At 38.3% G+C, this 17,295-nt stretch overlaps 1 protein-coding gene and 1 long non-coding RNA gene across 2 annotated transcripts in view; both read left to right on the forward strand.

Annotated features, from left to right (window-relative positions):
• Positions 1-321: 321 nt before the first annotated feature.
• Positions 322-4,800, forward strand: LOC129350999 (uncharacterized). Its single transcript, XR_008604613.1, has 3 exons — positions 322-475; positions 1,103-1,261; positions 2,199-4,800. It is a non-coding gene; the product is annotated as an uncharacterized LOC129350999 (long non-coding RNA).
• A 3,596-nt stretch (positions 4,801-8,396) lies between these two features.
• LOC111573731 (tyrosine-protein kinase JAK2-like) overlaps positions 8,397-17,295 on the forward strand; it is a 38,951-nt gene continuing 30,052 nt past the window's right edge. The window contains exon 1 of the mRNA XM_023278031.3: positions 8,397-8,863. The gene's annotated coding sequence lies outside the window, so the exon portion shown is untranslated. The remainder of the gene's footprint in view (positions 8,864-17,295) is intronic.

Consider the following 17,295-nt stretch of genomic DNA (forward strand, 5'->3'; position numbering starts at 1 on the left):
AATTTTTGAGAAAAAAAAGTCATCACCCTAGTCTCCACGCACAGAAAATCTGCGCTGCGCACAAAAAAAATCCAACCTAAATTGTAAATAAAATAAACACGTAACAATTCGTTCTGTGCTATTTTTCAGTGTGAGTGAGTGAGTGACCGGTGACTGGCTGCTGCAGCCAATGATGTGATTCACATACGTATTTACCATAGACTGTATATAATGGTATTTACGCAGCTAATCAACGTCATGCGTCCTTATGTGCAGCCACTGTTGTTCTCATAGATATGAATGAGTAGATAGGACACGCCCCTTTTAGCTGCGTGCTACAGCGAGGCTAAGCTAGTGGGGGCAAAGTTTCAGTGCATTCCGTTGATGTAGACGGCGTGAAAACGGAAACAAGAAGTATGCCGTCTCACTGTGCTGCATACAGTTACACACTACGTCGTACGATTGAGACAAGGAAACTCGGAATGACTTTTCATAGGTAAGAATATTTTTTGGCTCTTTTTTCATGATGAAATCTTGTTGAGAGCTTCCAGTCTATGAGAGCTAACTAGTTAGCCACTAGCAAAACGCTAAGGCGAGCTAGCAGCTTGACAACCAAATACCAGAAGATTAATAGTAGCTGTAGTATAGTTGTACAAGCAGTAGTAGTAATACTAAAAGTACAAGCAGTAGTAGTATAAAACAGCTGTTAGAGTCGTAGAAGTAGCATCAGCATTTGTAATAGTATTACAAGTTGTAGTAGCAGTGCCAGTATCAGCAGCAGTAGTTTACTACCACCACTAGTACTAGTAGTAGTCACATTGCTATTACTACCACCAATACTACCAATAGTAGTTATAAAGCCTAACTCATGTATATCCAGATTACCATCTATGTTCTTCCTCCAAACCCATTTTATGATTGGGATTACAGACAGTTCTTTTGGACTGCTCTCAAATAATTGAAATGTTACTAAACAAGGTTATACTTATCAAATTAAATAGCTCTGGTCTCCAGTATATTGGTGAATTTGGTTCTTTGTACTCAATTTATTAGCATGATTTCTTTTTAATATGTTGCGTACAGACTTACTTACTTCTCTGTCTACTTTTCTTACTCCATGTAGGTTTCCCAGAGACGATGGGTGGAGGAGGAATTGGAAGTTTGTCGGCTTAGACCTGGTGTCATTCCATCAGTGTTAAACTTCCCGGCTCATCTTGGAAGAGTACGTGCCAGAAAGACCACGACCAAGCAGCCTTGAGATCTTAGGCAGCGTCTCCCTGAGGTGGGTGTCGACGGTGTTCACGGTCAGGTCTGTGGTAATCCCATCAAAAAACAAAACAGAAAAACATCTAGATTATAAATCAACATGTAACCCAAGCAGTCTGTGTATAACGCCATAGTATAGGATGTAGTTCAGAAAATGGCAAAGTATAGTATGCTTTACTGAAGAATAACATAGTATGGCCTGTAGTTCATAGTACAGCATGTTGGCAAGAAAAAACAAAACAAAACATATATTATTATGTGGTTCAAAAAGTGCAAAATGATAGGATGTTGCCTAAAATTGTCATGTATGATATGTGGTTCAAAAAATGTCATAGTGCAGTATATTGTCAAAATAGTATGTAATTCAAGAAAACATCAGAGTATAATATGTCATCTAAAAAATGCCATAGAATAATAATTTCATTGCACAAGTAAAAGTATAGAATTTTTTTACAACTGTTTGAATTCTTATATGTTGCTAAAAAAAAAAACAAAAAACTAAAACAGTCACAGTAATATGTCAATTAAAAAAGCCTATAGTATAGCGTGTTGCCCAACAAACATCATAGTATAGCATGTCGCTCTAAAAACGTCCCAGTATAGCCTTTAGTCCACAGCTGTCGGTAGGTGAGGAGCAACACAAAAACAGTCCAAATGCTGGTTTCCAGAGGGTTAGACGAGAATTTATTTGAAAGAGTAAGTTTACAACAACACAACATGTGAGGGGGTTAAAAACAAATGGGTGTTAGTAAAATAAAAATAAATCAACAGAACTAAAAGTGAACTTCATGTTGACATTGATGGACATTACAAGCAGGAACAAAGTAAAAGAAAATCAATAGGGGAAAAAACCTCTTTCTGTTCACCTCTTAAAACCCCAAAACACACCTCAGTAGCACCCTAAACTAAAACTACCAATGGGTTCCCTGTTTTCCTTTGTGAACAATTCAAAGGTCCCTCTCTATCTCCCCACACATCCACCAACCACTGGAACACATCTCCAAAGTTCTGCTGGGCCAGCTCAGCTTCCCCTCAGAAGAAGTTCCACCACCTGCCAGATGAAGGAGCCTTTTGAGAGGCAGCTGACATCGTGATTGGACTGTACTTTGGTCTGTTCCAATCCAGCTTCAGCTCCAGAGACGGCAGGCGGGACGAGTCAACGGAGGCCGGATGGACGAAGGCATGAAGCTGAGTACAATCCAGAAAACAACAGAGGAGGAGTGCAGGGCCAGAACAAACAGAGTAGCATCGTATGTCTCTTAGAAAACATCATAGTATAGCCTTTGGGATGAAAAAATGCCATCATATACATCGTAGATTGTACAAATAACAAGTCAAAGGAAAGAGACATACATTGTAGAATTGTAGTAATTGTGAGCTGACTGATTTACTGATTATCAGTATTTTATTTTGTACTGATTTACGGTAATAAATACATTTTAAAGTGGTGCTACTTTTGCTCTGAACCCTTATGTACTTGTGGTTGCTCTGTCTTCTGGAGTGATTTGATTGGCTATACGTCACAAATAAAACTCCTTTAACTTAACATCAGTAAACAAAACAAAAATGCATCCACAAAGTTTTCTGTTAGAGTTTGTGTTCTTTTAAGTTTAACTGTAAGATTTTAAATAATTTCATTTACTGCAAAAGGATAAGCTGCTCCAAATGTCTCACTAATAATCATTATCAGCCCTCTATACTCGACCACAGTTAGTACAGTCCGGTTCCACCTTCTATAAATCTGCTTGGAATCTTCCACTTCCTGTTTGTCAAAGTGGCCTTCTACCTGGACAGGTTTTGTTGGAGCTCATGCAACAAACATTTTGGGTAACTGCACTTTAATACGGATGGATGACACTGAATTAGAGTCCGTTTTAATGAGACTGAGTTAAGATGTGTAGCTCTGTCATTAAATAGTAAAGTATGTTTCAGAAATCACAGAGAAAAGTCAGAAATGTTTGCTAGGTTAGTGTTCCACATGTTCTGTGGCCCAGCTAAAGCTGACTCTGTCTGACTTCTGGATCTCTTGAGTTGCTTGTTGTTAAAATATCTTGCTAGAGGTGCTGAAGCTCAGCAAGTCTGAGGTGTTTGTTCAGAATAAGCTCATTCTCAAGTTTGATCTGAACTGTCCTGTTTTGTTTGAACTTTCCCTAAACTTAAGGAGTTAATGACAGAGCAGCACATCCAGACTCAGTCTCATTTATGTAGAGATTAAACTTCAATGTCATTCATTGATGTTCAAATGCAGTTTTTCAAATGTTTGTTGCACATGCTCTCGACCAAAGCAGTCCAGGTGGAAGATGATGTGAAGAGAAAGCTCCAGAGGATGAATATCACACATTTACGTTGGAAATAAATGTACTTTAATTAGACATTGTCATGCAAAAGTTGGATTTCCCTTTAATGATGTTTAAATCTTTGTTGAGTGCTTTGTTGATGTTGGTTTCTAAATGTTTTCTGACACTCGGCCCCAAAGATTAAAACCTTTTACGGCTCACAAGCTGCAACAATTCAGACATTATCAACTATCTTTCTGACTAAACTAAGATCAAAAAGTGAAAAACTGCCTGATTCCTGCATCATGAATGATGAATCTGTTTGGTGTTTATGACAGTAAACTGAATATATTTGGGTTTGACATTTTATAAAACAAAACAAAAATTGAATTAGTGGAGAAAACAATGAACAGATTAATGGATAAAGAAAATGTGTTTTACAACATATATGGCTGAATTACTCTGTTATTTCAAGATACATACAAATGTAATTCAGTTTTATTGATATAATGCCAAGTACAGGTGAAATTGTGTCCAGACACTTTATTTTTATATTTTTTGTCATATTTAAAATATGATAAAGTAAGAAATTTAATCCTCTTGACTAATCAAATTTATTAAAGGATTTTTAAGAGACTAATTGACAAGTTAAATAGCTTTCTTAATTGAAAGGGGACAGTGGTGGTGGAATGGTTTTGTCTCTGGACTACTTATCAGAAGGTCAGAGGTTCAAGCTGTGATGTGGCCACTGTTGGGCCATTGAGCAAGGCCCTTAACCCTTCCTCTTCCAGGGGCGCTGTACTGTGGCTGACATGTTGCTCTGAGTCCCGCAATTGTGGAGAGATGTGAAAATCAGAATTTGTCCTTGTGGGATTAATAAGGGATAATAATAAATAAATAAAATCAATAAATATGAGGTCAAATAGAAGGAAGAGTTTTAAATACTGCAGTCACATGGCGACAAGAATAAAGTTTGTCAACAAAAAGTAAATCTGCAGGTGGATTTCATGAAAGTCCTAATAAATGACAAGAAAGTGTAGTTGAACATGTGGATGGAGGTTTATAAAAGTTGATCTTCCTTCATTTCTGTGGAGTGACTCCATGGATTTTATGGATGGTGGTTAAAGACATGCTCTTTTAGTTGTCTTCCTTGTAGTCTCTGTAAAAAGTCAGTGTATCCTGACCGATTTCAACATGTCTTCATGACAACTTGTTCTGCCTCCGACCTTGTGGAAACTCCAGAAGCTCGGGACAACCTGTGGAGACTCGAAGAATTTGTGGAGACTTGAGGAACTTGTTGGGTGGGGGAAGGTGTGGTGGGTGGAGGGGGAGTAGAGGGGGGAGGCTGCCACCCACCTCCCTGCCTATTCTCTGTTTTAACTCCATCCAGACTCCGCCTTAGCCCCACCCATGTGGTCACTTGGAAAATACGATGACAAAGGGAGGATGAAATCATTTTATTTTCATATGATCTGTAGCTCAGTGAGTTAAGCATTTGCTTGTGGAGCTGGATGTCGCTGGTTCAAGACCAGACCCTTCTTAAATCTTTTCCATGTCTTGACAAAGACAAAGAAAGAAAAACAGAATTAGTGGGTCTTGAACTTGCAACCTTACACTTGGTAGTCCATGTTGTTATCTCCTGAGCTATTTGCTCAGATACTAAAGCTTCTTCATTGTTGTGCATGTATCATTTATATTGTTGCCATTTGTGAGTTTTTTTTAACTTCAGTTTTGATGTGAATGTTTTTGTGAGGAGGTTGGACTTTAGGCTTTGTGCTGGAGGGTTGAACACTGATTTCCAAGATGTTCAAAGTGTACAGACCTCTTGAGTCCTGAGGAGATGAGCTTTTACACAGTCTGAGGGCAGAAATTTTTGAAGTCTCACAGTAGTTGTTTGTAAACTAGAATGTTCAGATAGTCCAAGGACTCGTGTGTTCTATGTCCATGTGTAGTTGTCTGTTAGATTGAAATTTCAGATAGTCTGAGGGCTGAAATGTGCAAAGTTTCTTAGTACTTTTATGTTAGTAAGAAAAATCTGTTTAATAGAAGCCTTAAAAGTTGTGACCATGAGTCTTGATTTCACGTTTAGAGTATCCATTTGAGTTTTGGTGAGATATTCACCTGTGTGCTTGTTAGAAATGGTGAAACTTTGATTGTATTCACTGAAAAGTACAGTTTGTGGTGATCAGAAGGTAACATTAGTTTGATCAATGATTTCAACTATTAGTACACTTTATGAGGGAAGCAGTTTAGAGAAAAGAGTTATTAGTAAATCAATCCATAGTGCAACCCAGAACATTGAGAGAGGAAATGTTTGAAGAAACAATGAGATGTTTTTGTTTTAGAATAGAAAACGTTTGAAGATATGTATTTTTTTGTTTTTTATTTTGATTGTGTTATTGTGTTTTCAGTGTAATTAGATATTCAAAAGTGTAATAGGTGTTTTTTCAAATTGAGTGTGTGTATTTTGATTCATCTTAAAAGTGTAGTGTTGGTCTTTTGTCATTCTTTATTATTTTATAATATTAGATGAGAAGTCCAAATGTTTTGTGTTTTTGATGTGTAATTGTTGAGTGAAAAGTATAATTGGCTGTTATGAGCTTAAATTTAATTTTCAATATTAAATATTTAGATAGTCTTGTAGATAATAATTGGAAAAACTTGTATTAGATTGTATTGTGTAATTGTATATTAAAAGTTTTCATAGTAATTTGTGTTTAATTCCTACTAAAAGTGTTATTGTCTTGAAGATTTTTTATAGTAAATAAACATTTAATTATTTAAATAAGTGTTGTATTCTTTTTCAGTTAATTGATGGATGGGTGTAGTGAGTGACAGCCAGACAACGGGTTAAAAGTAAGAGTTACGGCAAATCATACAGCACGGGGTTGCGAGCGGGAGTCGAACCCGAGCCTCAGCGTTGGAGACCTACTATATACGTCAGTGGCTTAATATGTTGAGCTATATGAGCACACATGTGATGTGCTTTAAAACGTGTATTTATTCATCAGAAAGTCTAGGGGTAGGGTTAGGGTTACAGAGCAAGGTCCTTACAGTTGTAATGCAAAAAATAGGGTTAATTTAATATTACACATTAATATTTTCAATGTTAATACGAAGCAGCCGAATAATCAGAGGAATTAATTCCCGGTTTTTCCTTCTGGATTTTGGCCGGGCTATATGCATAAGGTTATAGCCCGGCCAAAATCCAGAAGGAAAATCCTCAACTTTATTCAACAAATTTTTTGGTAGTTCGGAAAAATATTAAATTATGAAAATATTTAATCACCATAATTTTGGTACATTACTACTGTCAAGACCTCTGTAACCCTAACCCTAGACTTTCTCTTGGATAAATACAGGTTTTAATGCGTATCACATGTGTACTCATATAGCTCAACGGGTTAAGCCACTGACGTATGTACTAGGTCTCCTACGCTGACGCCCGGGTTCGAGTCCCGTTCGCAAACCCGTGAGAAGTGAGTTGTTCTCATTCTTATTTCTACCCCATTGTCTGGCTGTCTCTCACTACGCCTATCCATCAATTAACTGAAAAAGACTACAACACTTATTTATAAGTTTCTTGTTTATTTATTTAATACACTTCTTCAATTTCTTACATCTTTTTTTCCTCCATACTTTATAAAAGTTTGATTGTCTTAACTTTTTCCCTTTTATTTAATTGCTTCATTTTTATGTACTTTCTTTCTTTAATCTTCTTCTTCTTTCTACAATTTAACACCAACCTTCAATTTTGGCTCATTTTTTGACATTTTGAAAAGCTATAAACTCAAACAGGGTAACACCGACAGAGACGACATTCAGCCAGGATGTACTACACACATGGGTGAACAAAATTTATCAAAATGCTCCGCAAAAGTCTGAGGGCGTGCCCATGGCTGGCTCCTGAACTTTGATGCTTCGCCATGAAGCATCAACTGCTGTGTAACTGCCCTAAACATACTCTAATCTGCCTCAAACTTTACATGTATGATCAGAGTCTTGCCCTTATCACATCCATATGCTGACATACAGTCAGAGTTATAGCGCCACCTGGTGGATAGAAGGAAGAGCTCTATAACTAGCCTGTACATGGTCCGATCTGCCTGAAATTTTACGTGTCATCAGAGTGCGACCCTGATCACATCCATAGGCCAATATACACTCTCGGTCGCAGCGCCGCCTGGTGGACGTGCGCGGATTCGCCGACCAGCAAAGATGCGAGGACCCGTCCAACGCTGCTTGCAGCTTTAATTATTATTATTATTATTATTATTATTATTATTATTATTATTATTATTATTATTATTAGTAGTAGTAGTAGTAGTAGTAGTAGTAGTAGTAGTATTAACAATACGCTCTGAAAAAAAAAAAGATGTCCATATATGTGGAGGCCAGGTCTTCAGAGGTTAAACCTCTTTGCTTGGGTGATTTAAAGAGCCTAGACCAATAAATGAAACTTATGACAAGTATTTCTAAGGCAAACATCTATATATAATTTGAGCTGTGTACATCATCATGATTAAGACTGAAATAACTGAAATGGTGCAATTATCAGGTTAAAATCTAGGAACTGCTGCACTAAACTGGGGCTAGATTTGCTAATTTTCTGACATCACCTCTGTGCGACTAAAAAAATACATAATCTTCATCTAAAATGCAGTTAAATAGTTTGAAGGGGCATAAAATGGAATCAGTGAGGTAAAAGTACTTTAAATGTGTACTCAGGTGCAGTATTTGGGCTGCACTTCCTCCCTGGATATCAGGCTTTGCACTGTCTTCAGGGCCTCTGACAGGGATTAACTAAAGGAGATTCTGTTCATGTGAAGGAGATAAAAAAAAAAAAAAAAAAAAAAAAAAAAAAGCGTTTCCGTATCTGACACGGAAGAAACAAACCGCGGCTGAGTGTGTCAGAAAACAGCCGTTTGTAGAAACAATCCTGCTCCGCCTTCATCACCACCACCATCATCATCATCATCCGGGGAGCGGAGCAGCACGGGGCTCTTATCTCAACACAACCGAGTCTGACGGAGAGGCTGACCTGGAGTTTCTGACCCCAAAAGACAAACATGTCGAGGGAAACATGAGACAGAGCCGTCAGCGTCAAGTGTGAGAAGAAAACCGCTTCGGGAAGAGATGTGAAGACCGACAGAATGACAGTTGACGGGACGAATAACGACGCAGCGGCACTTTTAGTTGACCGACACCGGGAGCCGTTAGATGCGTAGTCCGGCTGGCTAGCTAGCCCCCGCGAGTCCGTCGGAAGTTGACTCTGTTCCGGACTACACACCGACACATCGACCCCTTGGGTGCTCCACACACAGCACAGCCGAACAAACACGGTGAGTGACGTGTGTTTGGTTTCAGCTGTTGTATTGTGAAAACCAAACTCAAAGTTAGCTTTAGTAACTTAGCGAGTAGAGTTAAAGCTAAATGAGCTGCTCTGTGATAAACACGCTGAACTCCATAAACGGTCCTGTTTAGTCTGCTTGCTTTGCTTTTGTTTACATCACTAACGGTGTAGCAGAAAAGACAGACACCAGAGATTCACAAGTTGAATTTAGGCTGTCACTGGTTAAAATGTTGATCTGATTCATTTAAAGGGGTGAAAATTCACTTTAGGTTGATGTTTACACTTCATCAACTTCACTGAACTGAATATATTGAAAGTTATACCAAGAACAGTTTGTGCTGAAGGGGTTTTGATAACCTCATTGTTGCTATATTTTTAACATTTTGATAATTAGACTTTTGAGGCAATATCGTCTCTTAAAATCTGCCAAAAGTAGTCTTGTGTCAGTTAAAGCTACAACGAATAATTGATTCATATAAAGCCATCGACTATCAAGTTTATCACCAACTATTTTGATAACTGATTATTTGATTTGATTGATTTTCCATGAAGCGGGTCTTCTCTATGACCCCAACGTGAATATCTTTGGGTTGTGGGCAGGACAAGATATTGAGAACGTCATCTTTGGCTGACATTTTGCACCATTTTGTGATATTTTATTGACCAAGCGGCTATATAAGAGATTAATCACCATTCAAATAACCCTAGTGTCAATCTGTATTTATGTCACCAACATAAAACCTCACATAAATGTTAATTTCTGACAAGGATCCTTTAAATTTGGTAGTAGAAACTGTTATCCAAAATGTAGTGTGAAGCCAGATGTTTCACAGTTAGAATAAATGCAACAGGTCTATCTGGAGAACAAGACTTAGGTTTTTTTTTTTTTTGCATATCTAGCATTTGTGGACTGTACTGTTTGTTCTATATTTCTCCTGGCTCATTTATCGGTCTGTTTTAGAGAGATGCTGATTCCACTTTATGTTCATTTTGGAGGATGTTGACTTGTACTGCTGTACACTGACAGGTGTTTCTGGTACTCTCGTTTATCTCAGTTAGGGAAGACTTTGAATGTTAGGCAAACTTCACAGGGTAATGCAGTTTCTTTGCTTTGCATTCTGTATGTGGTTAGAGGTTAATGCAATCCTGCGGTATTAGATTGCACTAGTTTTAGCTTGATATACTTCAGAAAGCGGCAGCTGAGTGTACTTGAACATTTTATGGTAATGTTATAACATGATTTAAATTGATGCTTATCCTACGGATGATTAATTTTACAAGCCGGGTTAGTTAGTTCCTGTGTCATAATGTTGGGTCTGTTTTCTTGTTTTGACAGGTAAAGTGGTGTTGTTTTTATTCATCCATGACTAATATTACTGATATGGGTTCTTATTCTGACTGTATGTTCAGGAAACTGCTGGGCTGAGGGAGTAAAGACTGTATGAACTCAACATTTATCACAACAAAGCTCTGATAAACAGCGCATCTTATTTTATGGTTGCTGTAAATGTTGTGTTCTTGTTTCAAAAAGCAAGTGCATATGATCCCGTTTATGATCTAGCAATGTTTCAGTTGTATGTAGGCAGCATTGATTCATTTGTCAAACAGTTCCAGCCAAACTAGCATCTTCATTTAGGTCTTTACTGGAAGAGTGTAATCAGTGACACAGACATGTTAAGGGGAAAGTACATTATACTTCATCAGGAATCATGTGTATCTTTCTGCAAGTTTTTATTCAGGTCACAAACAAAGAAGTGCACTGTCAGCTGCTGTAATGGAGAAAAATGAGGTAACTAGTTTAAGATGGAACACGTACAAACAGCAAAGCAGGGTCATTTTTTTTTCAATGTCACCATTTTGCCAAGAAAAATGTTCCTTACATTCTCAAGAGAGCCAAATCACTGACTGACTTGTGGCTAAATTTAAAGACAAACAAGAGAGAGAAAACATCCCACCCTGTGTTAAGGTTTAGGGTAAAAAGAAATGTGAAGTAGCCTTGTGTTTTCCTGATTCATTCATTTGTGGAGAACGTTGCTTTAGGCAGCTTTACAGTCTTTGTTACATGTGACTGAAAATCTGTGGCTTCACATTTCCCAGTTACTAACTCACTGTTCACAATATTGACCATCTGCGTTGCTTTTGAAGTCATTTACTATTTTTAAACCAGCAGGAGGTCTTTTACAGAAGGATCTCTTTAACAAAGATCTTTCCTCATGCTGCTTCATAGCTTTAAAAAACAACACCTCCGTCTTTTTAACATATTCAGACCCAGAAACATCAACACGTGCACACACACACACACTGCTGCGGGGAAGGGAAATGCCTGCTCTTCATCACACCTCTGTGGCTTTAATATGTGGTTTGCTCTTTAGTTTTCATGTTGTAACATGAAAGATACTTTTTTAGGTTGCGAAGGGATGACAGAAGGGTAAGATTTAGCCCTGTGCAATGCTGAATTATGTGCCTTATTTGTGCTCGAACAGCCTTGAAAATTGTTTTTCATTCCTTGATTGAACCCTCAGAGGTGAACAACAGGCCATAATGTAGGCACTGCTAACTGCTGGCTTGGGATTCTTCCACAGTGTGGATAAGTTTCAATAACAGAGTGTCACTTAAACTTAATGAGACATTTATTTGATATGACTGCCTGCTGTTCCATTCTGTCCAGAGAGAAAACTGTAAAAAGTAGTATATTGTGTTCTGCTTTTACAAATGAGTACAGAATACAGACAGAGTACATCAACATACAGAGCCATGTGTAGTTGTAAGAAATGTGTAGCTATTGCTCCTGAAGTAGTAAGAAAGTGTAATTTGAAGGGCTTTTTTGTTGATTAAAATCATTATTCTGCAATAATACAATTTTTTGTGTAACCATATTTTATAGACACTTCAGGGGAAGTGTAAACATGCTAGAACAAATACAGTGTTGCATCAGTATGGGAAGTTTGCAAACTGTATCATCAAGGACATTATGAACTTTGGATACAATTCTCTTTATGTACTATTTGCTCAGTCACTAAAGATTACATCCCATAGTCAAACCAATGCTTTTGGTAAAAAAAATAAAATAAAATAAAATATTAATATTATAAAATATTTTATCAAAAGACAAACTGGATTTTTGTAGAAGTTCTGCAGTTTTTTAAGGTATTCACAACAGAAACTAGAAAAGCACTCAGAGTGCAGTACTCCACCAAGGCTACTCAATTGTTGTATTGTTTCTGATGGCTGAAATCTTTAAAAAATATCGTGGATCCAGACTATTAGCCACATCACTGACAAAATCTCATCAACTGGTCCTTGTGTCATTTCTGACCTTCCTTGAAATTTTCAATCCATTAATCCATTTTGAGTAATGCTGCTACCAGAGAAACAAACCAATGCCAATCATCACATAACTCCACCGAGGCTCCACCTCCTTGGCGGAATAATGACAGTAATCTTCAAAACATGGCCAGGTATGACAGACAGTATGTTTTAAGAGCAAATAGTCACGATTAGCAACAAGAAAACCTTTCTGCTTGTGTTACACAATTTAAACTCCCTGCCATCTGAAGCCTCTAGTCAGTCCAACATCAGTGACTCCAGACTATCATACAGTACATTACATATGACCAAAGGTCCAATCCATCCATCCATCCATCCATCCATCCATCCATCCATCCATACACTTAATCCTCATGAATTCTCATGCGGGTGCTGGAGTCTATCCCAGCTGACTTGGGGTGAAGGTAGGAGACACCCTGGACAGGTCAACAGTGTATCACAGGGCTACACATAGAGACAAACAATCACACTCACATTCACACCTACGGGCAATTCAGAATGACTCGCATGCACTGCGAGAACACGCAAACTGCATGCAGAAAGTTCCCAGGTCCAGGCCGGAACACAAAGCAGAGATCTTCTCGCTGCAAGGCGACGGTGCTAACCACCGAGCCAGTGTGGGGGCCCCAAAGGTGTAATGAACAAGCAAATTATGCTTGGCACATAGCAGAGTCAGCTGTATAACACTCCTCTCCAGAAGTAAAAAGAGGTTCTATTGAAGGCATCAGTCATAGCTAGTAGCTTTTCAGCATTGTCAGAGATTTTTCACTTCACCAGAAAATTGTACATTTGCCTGACTTGCCCACAGTGGGTGAAATTGGCTAATTTACGAATCCAAGAGCTGTGAAGTAACCATATAGTGCTTTTCATTCATCACTATCATCTATCGATGGCTACATATTCGTGGATCTGTGTGTTTACATTTCAAACATGCCTCTCTGAGCCTCCTGTACAGCAGCAGTATTTTCCTTCTCAGTGAAGTTGATCTGCACTTTTCTACAACTGGTGAAGCAGGTTTAGGTTTAAGCACAGCTGCCTTTCAGCCCATGCCAGACTGCTTACCTCAACTGCACATGACAATTGCTGAATCTGCTTTTTTAATTTGGCACCCCTAGTTACAGGGTTTGAGCAACCACAAAGTCTGCTCGAGACTCACTGCAGTGGCGGATTATTTAGAGTTTCAGGTTGAAGCCGATTGTTTAGCAGAAATAGACAGTGAATAGATCTGTGGATAGTCATATAGACATCATACCACCGATATTGCAGAACTCACACCTTTCACTGCAGTTTCATTGTGTATCATTTACAGTATATGAATATCACACAGACATGGAAACATATATATCTTTAGCAGTTTTGTGGTATTAATGGGAGAAGTGGAGGCTGACACCCAGTCAATAAGTTAACAATGGCTTTTTTTCTGGTGCAACCCCTCTCTCTCTTTGTCTTTGTGTGAATGAGGCTAAACAAAGTTAACTATGAAATAAATGTTCGATGAAATTAAATCAAGTATACTATTATTGATGATACTTCTGCGGTAATGCTAGTATTGTGGATATGCACACGTGTGTGAGCTGCACAAGTGAGGCCAATGGCGTGAATGTAAGTCATGCATTTGGGACGACTGATGTCACTGAGCAAGCTGATTGATCACCACACCCACCTGTGTACTATTCATACAGCAAAAAAGTTACTCACCCAGGGTTTCCTTTACTGGTTCCCCCTTTTTGCTGAGTGTTTTTCGGGGGTTTTCCCTTTGTTTTCTAGAAAACTGGGGCTGACAAATGAGACAAACAATTGGCAAGATTTTGTGATATTGGATAGTTCAACTTCTTTATCCGTTATTGTTTGACGTCTTTAAAACACAGTGATTGCAACAGTGAGCTTTGACAAAATAAGTAAACCCTTTCACATGTCACTTGAAGGAGCCTCTGCCAGAGCTTACAGTGTTGAGTCTATGTGAAATGTGAGTGTCAGCTCTGCACTTCTGAATACTGGAACTTTACTTCACTCTTGTCTGGAAAATTGCTGAAGTTCTGTCAACTGATTTTCACAATGCTGCCAGCCTCAGAGGTACTGTTTAGGATGACTTGATGATTCAGGTCGGAAAACACCAAACATAATGTTTTGTATCATCGTCAAAAAGCTTCATGCTGATCACTGAGCGACAACCTGTGACCAGTGAAGCAAGAAATGCGTATGTGCTGCCTCACATCTTAGCCTCAGACGCCTTCAGGGTTGGCATAGTTCTAGTCTCCTTTTATTATGGGATTTTTTTTCCCACTAGCCTTGCTTTAGCTGTGCCATGCCGTGCCAAACTGTGATGACATGTACTTCCAATTCAACCTCTCAGCTGAGGATTTCTGACCACATGACCTTGGCCAACTTATCCTGGTCTCCTTCCCTTACTGTCTGCATCTAAACTGAGCTGGAGACTGGAACGAGGTCTCTGTTTATCAGTCTCTGTGATCATCTCTCAGTACTTTTTTAACTTCTACCTCAGCCTCTGAGGTTTGGAGTTTAGTTTCACTCCTGTGTTTCTGTTTGTGCCTTCAGATGTCAGCCTGTTACATCAAATACACTTAGATGTGAACATACAGAATATCAGAGACTCAGGATGAAGTTGAAATGCACACCAGGAAGATAATGATTATTTTATAGATTCATCTTTTAATCGAACAGTGTACCCTCAAGGAGCGATCATTTGCAGAGGACTGACTTCAGAGTGAATCCCATACATCAGGAGCAACTACTGAGAGCAGAAAGTGAAATAATTGCTGAAAGTTGGGCATTATATTTGAGTGGAGGGAACTGAACCCTATTAGCAGCAACTCCACGCATTATTCTTTCCCACATCCAAGTTATTTAAGGGCAGAGTGGTTACTCATATTTAGCGCAGACATATTCAAGATAAGGAATGTAACATTTTAGCGACTGATACGTCAAACCATAGCACACTTTCTATGTCTCTAACTCTGGAAAGGAAACAAGTAGAACACTATATATACTAAATTAAAATATTGTCAACAATCCAAATCTAAATCAGACTATCTAGACCTTAATGGTTCTATCACCAGCAATGAAAAGCTGTAGCAAGAATGACAATTATTTTCATTAGTACATATTTTAAGTAACTTAACAGATAAAAAATAAGGCTCTTTTCAGTAAAAGTTTAAATTAGCCATACATGGATAGAATCCTACCTGCTTGCTAAGTCTAAATTCAAGAATAAGTGCAGTCAAAATGAATATCCTCCCTTGATTACACTGAATAGAAACTAGTGCAGCCATCATTCAGTTTTCAGTTTTGTGTGTTTGTCCTGCTGTGACATGTTTAAATGCCTCAAGCGATAAAGTGCTGTTTAGGCTTTGCTGTTACTTCAGTACAGCTTTGAGTGAAGGAACTTGGTTTGTTTGTTGGCTTTTACCAGCTGGGAAGCACATAAGTTGGACTGCAGTCAAGAATGTTGTTTCAAACTCAGCACCATAACATGATACTGTGTACCACTGCCAGTAGCTGTAGAGGTCAGCTTTTTTCAAAATGGACTATTGTTGGCTTTATTTGTCCAAGATGGAACTTGTTCCAAACTTAAACGGAAGCCAGCCAGTTTGTTGTCAGGAAAGTATTCTGTCCATGTCCAATGGAATGGTAGCACAAGGGACCAGAAGTGGCAGACAGAGCAGCCAAAAATGGTACAATGTGTCCGAGCTGATAGCTCTGACATCAACTAGCCCCAAGGCACCGATAAGACCCAGCAAGGAATTGCTGTAACTCTCTGCCTGTCTGTTGCATGATAAACGTTTTGGGTGTGTAAACACACCGGCAAAATAGTTGTGTTTTCTTGTATTCTCAAACTTGTGCTTGTTGTATATACCCAAAAAAGGTCTTTGACTGTGTAACATGAGCAATGTCAAAACCTTTAATAAGACCATGGAGGGATATTATTATTGTTGTGTTTAGTGGGTTGCTTTGGCTGAATCATCTCCTAGAAAAAAAAAATACTGCTAGTCTCTCCTTTGTCACAAACATAGCTGTAAAATTATGCTCTGTATATTACCAACATTCATACCAGCTTAGTGTTGGAGCTCTAGCTCAGAGTTCCATCAAGATTCTATATATTTATACAAGTAATTGTTTTAATTGGCTTAGCTTTGTATTGTTTTTATTTCTGACTCCAATTTAACACCGTTTTAATTAGTCCTAAATCATCAACAAAGAACATGTTAGACTATTAAAACTCCACGGTGTAATTCAAATGGAAATGAACTGTAACCAGGTCTTACGTCAGACCTCAGCAGCTGTGATGCAAAATCCTTCAAAAAAATACTGAGTCTGCTTGAGAGCAAAGGTCAATATTTAAATTCAGAACACCATATGTTCAATTGTGGCAAAAATGGCACAAATCCATCCCCATGCAAAAAGCAGCTGCACTGTGGTATAGTATGGAAGTAATCCGTTTAATCCAGAGCCTCATATGACCCCATTGGATGATCATTCAACCCAGTTACAGTATGGGTCATATCCCATTATCCATCTATATATAGGCCAGAAAGATTAAACATGTACAGCAATGACTTTTACAGTCAGATGTTCTACCTGCATGGACCAAAATGGTACAAATATGACCACATGAACAGTTACGCTGTGTGTTTGTTGAAGAGGAGTGCTGAGAGATAAACCTGATTTCAGACAAGAAGATCTCATTCCAGTAAGAAGAGGCATGTTTCTGTTGTATTTGGTTGCCAATGGTAGCACCTTGCAAACATAATGTGGTATCAAACCACTGCTTCTCATTCCCCCAGGCCAGTGTACAAAAAATAGTTTCTGAAAGTGGTATTTACTTTGTCTCAGATATACAGTATGCTTCTGATAGATATTCTGAAAATTAAACTCATAATCACTACAGTGACGAGAAAATTATAATTGATACTACTAAGGGATATTAAGGTATAAGAAGACAATGAAGCCTGGTAGCAGAATACCACAGCATAATAGCACTGTGCATTGAGCTAAATGGTAATGTCATTACGTTAACATGCGTGTAAAATATTTACTGTGGTCACCATCTTATTGCTATTGCACTTTCTCTGGTTT

Source organism: Amphiprion ocellaris, chromosome 17 (genome assembly GCF_022539595.1).
Source record: "Amphiprion ocellaris isolate individual 3 ecotype Okinawa chromosome 17, ASM2253959v1, whole genome shotgun sequence".
NCBI lineage: Eukaryota > Metazoa > Chordata > Actinopteri > Pomacentridae > Amphiprion > Amphiprion ocellaris.